Source organism: Austrofundulus limnaeus, unplaced genomic scaffold (assembly GCF_001266775.1).
Source record: "Austrofundulus limnaeus strain Quisiro unplaced genomic scaffold, Austrofundulus_limnaeus-1.0 Scaffold117, whole genome shotgun sequence".
Taxonomy (NCBI): Eukaryota; Metazoa; Chordata; class Actinopteri; order Cyprinodontiformes; family Rivulidae; genus Austrofundulus; species Austrofundulus limnaeus.
In genome coordinates, this window is record NW_013952519.1 from 1,159,580 (window position 1) to 1,164,789 (window position 5,210).

At 38.3% G+C, this 5,210-nt stretch overlaps 1 protein-coding gene across 4 annotated transcripts in view; it reads right to left on the bottom strand.

Annotated features, from left to right (window-relative positions):
• Positions 1–5,210, bottom strand: part of LOC106521875 (spermatid perinuclear RNA-binding protein) — an 88,553-nt gene that overhangs the window by 44,274 nt on the left and 39,069 nt on the right. The window lies entirely within an intron of this gene.

The window sequence follows — 5,210 nt, forward strand, 5'->3', positions numbered from 1 at the left end:
CGCAATATTTATATGTGCAGGCGGAGCCTGACATCTGTCGTCATCACGTCACCTGCCTAAAGGCGTGATTAGAGGTGGCTTCAGCCAGGACACGCAGGGGCGTGGTTCCCATACATGATGTTGTACCGAGTGAATTGACTGAAAGGGAACCTGCTCATTTTACCTTTTTTTTTGGATAAATGGCCCTACTTTGGAACGTGATTGGACCAATCATCTTTCCATCACCTTATAAACACAAGTGAACTTGAGCCAATCAGATCAACAACCAGAGAATCAGACAGAAAATCAAACCCTTGATAAAGAAGTCAGAAAAAATGTTCAAAGGATCTCCAGTTCTGCTGTTAGCATCTACCTCTGGAGCCCGGAGGCAAAACTGCATTTCCAGTTTTTCTGTTTCTTTTAACTTCTGCTGATCTGTCATTTAAACAAACGTGTTTGGTATCGAAACATTTTTACAGATTTGCGCCTTTTTTTCGAATGTTTATTTTTTGGTTACATTTTTTGGTTACATTTACATTTACACTTACATGTTTTTTTTAAACTTGATTTTGAGTAAATCTGCTCCAGTTGGAGTAAAACATAATTGTTCATTGTTTTATATGAATAGGGTGAAATATAAATGTGTGAGTAATTAAAATAAAAATTAAATTAAATTAAAAACAAGCCTTTTTAGGCAAGAAAATAATAATTTTTGCAAATAAAAACCTAAGATTTAACATTTGATTATGGAACAAACAGGCAGAATGGCAAAACACTCAGTTATCTCTTTACTCTTTTATTTGCAAAAATCTTTGCACAGTTAATGTTTACATGTGAATTTATGGTTTCCATATTCATTATATATTTTAAAGGTTTATATAATGTTTAATGCAAAAGAATGCTTTAGGCAAGGGGGAATAAAAGATACATTTTTTTCTGTTCTATCCTCTCTATCTCTGAAACAATAACAGCTGCTTTAATATTACACTTCTGATGAAATCTTCCAAGTGTTCGTTTTATTTTGATATCAAGATTATGTCATTAGAGTTTGTAAATGCGGAGAAACACTCAATTACATTTTGGCATGTGATGCACAAACTTAAAAAAGACCTTGGGGCTGAAGAGGTTAAGAACTTTGTCATCTTTAGGACAAAATGTCAGTTTGGACTGAAAAGTCAAGCCTGCGTTGTTCAAAGATGGCGTCTCATGACGACTAACAATTCTCTCCTCAATCCAAAATAACTGAGTCATCAAAACAGCATCATATCATTACTCCTCTGGTACCTGCTTTTTATTAATTCTAAAGGTTTGTACTGGTTTTATGAATGATTGGCACAAACCAGAGACAAAAAAGCTGTAAAGGACACACTTCAGTTGTTTACAGATTTTACTTTGAGATTCAGAGATTTAACATTCAGCTGCAAAACTCAGCTGGGTGCCGTATTTTAAAGGTCATCGATGGAGAACGATCAGAAAAGTGGTTTTATGTTTCATGGGGGTGGGGTGGGGGGCTGAATTATCCTTATTCATTATAAAAACAGATCTTCAAAGCAAACACTTCCTCTGGTAAATGACACAGAGGCGTGGATAAACTGCTGAGAGAATGTGTACGAAACAAAACACTGAAAATTAAAGACCTTGTTTTCCAGCTGTCATGATGGATTTTTAAATTCATTTGTGTTGAGAAAGTACAAGTATGACCATTTTCATGCTCAGAGTATGTGTTGTGACTGACTCTCAGCTACGACCACATCGAGTTTTAGATTCATATCTGTAAAATTACGCTATATTGCCTTATATGTATTAGCTCAGCGTTAGTGCAACAAACAAGCTAAACTGAGGTCCTCCATCCATATTTTCAGTTGCAGGCTGAGTCATTTTTGTGTTCCCCTTTTTGTCATGTGGATGGAGGACCTCGGTGACGATAGGAGAATGTGTAGCGCTGAGCTAATACATATGGTGATGGGGTCGGGGCTAACGCTAACAGCTAACAGGCTAATCTGAGGTTCTTCTTCCATGAAGCAGCTCTGTTGTCCTCCATCCATATTTTCAGTTCCAGGCTGAGTCATTTCTACCTTCTCCTCTCTGTCAACGCTCTCTGGTTTCATTTAAAAGAGTCGATCATCAGATATTGTCCAAGATTAACCTTCAGGGTGGAAATAGCTCACTAGCAGCCTCGCACCGAGGACCTATCCACGTCATCATTTACCCAGAATGCTTTGCGTGTAAATAAAATGGCCCCGTCCGTGTAATATATTTTTAAACTTTTAATTTAAAAATGATAAAAACCGAACATCCTACAGTATTTTTACAGTCTTTATTTTACAGTTAAAATATATGTTTATTAACTAAAGTCTAATGTTGCACCTAATAATGGATCCCTTTAAATGAGTCATTAGTCGTAAACACAAAATGACAACATGTAAGCTTGGATGGACAAGTCTTCCCTTGCTGACAGCTTCTCATTTGTTTGCAAATAAAAGGTTTCTGCGCAGCTATATAACCGTAAACCCCTCTATTAAACTAGAATGGACCAGTCTGAAAGCTGGAGGAGAGCGGGGCGTGAAGTGCCTTGTTTGGATTTAAAGAGACAGTCTCAAAATGAGTTAATCTGACACACCTCAGAAACGGGGTGAAAGAGGGGCCACAGTAAGACCCTAACTGAATGATTCAAATGTGAAAAAGAAGGATTAAAAAGAATCATATGTTTACTGTAAGAGTTAAAATAATCTGTCCAGTTGAGTTTTTTAAACCGACACACAATCACCCAGACTGAAACAGTATCAGCCAGCACTAAAACAGTATCACCCAGACTAAAACAGTATCAGCCAGCACTAAAACAGTATCGCCCAGACTAAAACAGTATCAGCCAGCACTAAAACCAAAATAAAGTGCTCTACTTTAATGAGAGCTCACAGATTTTTAGTTTGGAGTTAAATACTCGTCACTCAGAGTGATGACAGCCACCTGAAGCAAATCTGAGCCTGGCCCAGATCCAGCCTCCTGTTGCTCAACATTAACATTTCTGACATGTAATGAGGGACAAAGCTCTCGTCTCTGAGGAGAGGGAGGGGGGGGGGGGGGGGGGGTGGTATGGAAAAATTAACTCGGCTGTTGCTTTTCTTCCATCCACCTGCTGAGCGTCGCAGCGGGCTTTTAAGTCCAAGGTCAAACTGCCACCTCCCTCCATCATCCTCCCATCCTCTCCTTCTTCTCTCCTCGCCTGCAGCGTGTAAGCACCCCCTCATTACGCTGAGTTATTTATGACGGGGGCTTTCATAATTCATGCCCGTGACTCCTGGGGGGCTCGCGCTCGATCTGTGAGGGTCATTCATCACAACCTGGCTAATCTTTCTCTGAACTGCCGGGGGGGCGTTGGAGGCTGCGAGCGTGTCGACAGCCATAACCCACAAACAAAACATTAACAAGATCTAAAAGGAAGATTAAAACTTCGGCAGTGTGGGTGTCGATCGTGGACACCCCCCCCCCCCCCCACACACACACACCCCTTTTGTTTGTTCCCTGCGAGGCCGCGGGGTGTTTAGTGTCACGCTGCAATTAGAGGATTATGATGTCGCCTGCTTTAATTAATTACTTTCAGTTTGTCCACGGGTGACATTTGGTTTAATTTGACACACAAACCAGAAATAATTACTTTAACATTTTGTTTTTTTATACAATCATTCCAAAGGACGAAAGGTGATGGAGATTTTTATGGTGAGCTGCAGAAAGACTTTTGATTTGGAGGAAAATCTCGTTAACGGTTTGAGAGTCAGAGTCTTTCTGAAAAACTGATCTAGAAAAAGTCCTCTGAAGTATTTAGTTTAAAGAGTGAGGACTGTTTCTGGTAAATGTATCACCCCTTGCCTTTCATGACAGGAGTTTAAACTAAGATCATGTTTTTCAACCTTGAAAAAAAGTTTTATAGCTCAGCAGATAAATTAATTTTTTTACTAAAGTACTTCAGTTAATGACGAAAGCGTAAAATTTGGTACAAGGGCTCTCCGTAGGCCAATTTTTAAAAATGAATGGGTGTCCGCTCAAAATTTCAAGATGGCCATCAGCCATGGTTTTACGTAACGACTTGTCAGTCAGAAGCAGAGTGTCCATCTGAATGGGGTTGGAAAAAGGCTGGGCACAGCTTTGTGCAGCTATAAATGTAACTATCCTCCTAAATAAACTTTTTTTTTAGTTAACTAGTTAATCATGAAGGATTAATATCGTGACCATAATTCATTTTGATCCTATTCCAATTTCTTTTTTATTACCAGATCAAAACTGAAATTTTCACATCTTTGTCTTTTTATTTGACACGTTTTATAGCGGCCATTGTGGTAATGGTAAATATAGTAGTAGGAACTCTGGTGATCAACTCTAATACAAATGAAGACATAATTTTAATGAGGAATGATGTATTTCTTTCTTCATTTATGAACTCAAAGTGTGGAAAATCTATACAACTGACAACCACCTTGAAATTTTGCATGGACACCCAGATATTTTATAAGAGAGGGTTATAGTGAGCGCTTTTGTTTGTCTCTTATCTGCTGCACTATGGTGTAAAATCTAATGTTGGGTGTATGACCCAAATTTTATATTATGTTTTTTTCAACAATTTTATCAGTCGGTACCATGACGATGTTTTTCTTTTCATCACACCTCAGCTGATAATAAAATGTACAAACGTTGCTTATTAATGTGCAAACCAGCTGAAGTTACTCTCTTTCTGCAACACAGAAACCATTTATTGACTTTTTTTTACCTCCGTCTGTGTCGCTGTTTCCCTCCTCTACGTCTTTTCTTCTCTGCCTGGTTGTAGACATTAATCACGCATTTTAGTATCGAGTCTATCGTTTTGTGTTATTTAATAAAGCTTAACGGGACGACTCAGCTTCCGTGCACAAGTCAACTAAACCCCAGTATAAAACCACTTCCCTTGGCAGCCACCCAGGCTTTTCACTGTAGAAGCACGTTAAAATCTCTATACATTTACGTTACAAATTATCAAATACATTATTTTGTAAACTGAAAATATTGAAATTCTATGATTTGACTGACTTCAATATTTTACTGTTTATGTACAAGTCTACAGAAACGTATTACCTTCCAACATTCAGGTAAACTTTGTTAAGAGACAGTTATTATCTAAAGGGGATGGAAATGTTTGTAAAGCCATATTTTCGTACTTGCTTGAAAGAAAGATGTACTTTAATCCAAGGTATAGGATTATG